Below are 2,036 nucleotides of genomic sequence, written 5' to 3'. Positions count from 1 at the left end.
TAAACAACCTAAGCAAACGTCTAACAACACAACACATGCACCAAATTAAACAAAACGGCTAAACGAAGCATGCGGAACGAGATAAAGCTAACATGACTAATAGATATGCTAAAGATCCAAACTTTAAACAAGGAAATGAGTTTCTGGGTTAGAAAGACACAACCTTTTTGTGTTAGGAACGTTGAGCTCTAATACCAGCTGATGCGATCGACGGACGCGGCTACAGTACGGATGGGGAAAACGCTCTCGGGCCGTTCAAGCTAGGAGCGACTTTCCTCAGACAAAACGCGGTGATTCGACTTAAGGATGTAAACAAACGATGGAAACAAGAGTTGAGAGAAAACAAACGAGCGGATTGGGAGGTCTGGCTTTTGGTCTTGTTTGCGGACAAACAGAAGCGGTACGGACGGCTAGGTTGCAGAACGGCTAGCGATACGAGGAACGAATCGGCTAGAAGTGATGGAGACGATGATGGATCGAACGACAACACGTGAGGGTTGGCTCGCCTCACGATATTGCCAGAATAACGACGGCACGTTAGGGTTCTCTCGCTAGAGCAATCATGGATTGGTTCTAAGGAGAGGATTGAGACAAGGTCAAAGAATCTCTATTTGAGAAATGTTTTTATTTAATTCAAGTCTAAGGGTTACAAGAGCTTAAGAAAGGGTTTAAATAGCTAGGTTAAAGGAGAGGTTTAACGACACGCGGACTCGCAATGGTCCGCACACTTGTCATTAGACGTGTTCTCTTTGAAATAGAACACGTCGCTCCTTAGCGATTCAAACACAACCAAAAACTCTACTTAACGTTCAAAAGAAGATTCTTGAGTTCAAATCAAAACGCATAGCATAAGTAAAGATAGAAAACTGTCTTCCGCCTTGGCGCGGAAAACGACTTGGCTTCGGACGTTTTGCATTGAAGCTCCTTGCCTCGTTAAAACCTCCACCGGTAAACCTTGTGGGATAAACCCGGAGTAAGGAAAAAGAGTATGATTCCTCACTTACAATGACTTGGTTGCCTTCACCCTTGGGTACGGGTGAAGGCCGTGCGAACTATCTCTTTACGGTCTTCTTTGGTCGGGTCGCGGTGTTGGACGAACGCTTGGACAAAGAGGTTGATCCGCTGCTTGGTAGACTTGGCGGAGCTCCTAGACCTTGTCGTGGCTCCAGGGAAGACTACTGGTGCCTTGGCCGTGTTCGAATCAAACGTCTTGGTCGCGTCCGGTGCGTCTTGGTCAGGCAACTCGGTTGCGTCTGGTGCGTCTTGGTCGGGTTCCGGTCCTGTGCTCACATCAAACCTTCTCCAGACCCCCTCCATTGCTGGGCAGTCCCCCAAAAGATGGAGAATAGTTTCCTCAGCGCTTGCGCAAACAGAGCAAATCTTCGTGTCGCCTAAGTGGAGACGATATCTCTTAACATTAGTCATTATTACTTGATGCACAACCAGCCAAAGGAAGCATCGAAATCTCTCATTGCCCTGCACCTGCCAAACACAATCAAACAACTTCTCCATATCTTGTCTCGGTGTATCATCTCGTGTCACGAAAGCATATGCGGACTTCACCGTGAAACGACCATCCGGATTACCAGTCTAAGACAACCTGTCTGGTGCTCCTGTAACATTATCTAACACAATCGCTCCAAGCTTCAGCCGCGTGGTTTCAGAGGTGTAGGGCAGGATAGAATCAAACTGCCACCCTGTTCCATTTCTCCATAAGTCTCGTACCCTAACGTCAAGAAGACCTGGTGGCAAGTCTCGAAACTCTGTACTAGTGACTGAAGTATTCTTTAACCATTTAACCCTCCAAAATCTGATTTCCTTCCCATCGCCAAGGACCCAACCAAGTCCCGGTAAAACCACCTCTCTCAACCCCACACCCACACTGCGCCATTATGCTGACCACATGCTCTTCACCACCAACCAGGATTCATCATGCACATGACCAACCTTATATTTTGATCTCAGAACCTGCGCCCATAAAATCTCATTATCATGGATTAAACGCCATCCCAATATACCAAGAAGAGCCTTATTCA

The sequence above is a fragment of the Camelina sativa genome, chromosome 20, assembly GCF_000633955.1.
Source record: "Camelina sativa cultivar DH55 chromosome 20, Cs, whole genome shotgun sequence".
In the NCBI taxonomy this organism is placed as follows: domain Eukaryota; kingdom Viridiplantae; phylum Streptophyta; class Magnoliopsida; order Brassicales; family Brassicaceae; genus Camelina; species Camelina sativa.
Note: the sequence above shows the minus strand (reverse complement) of the source record.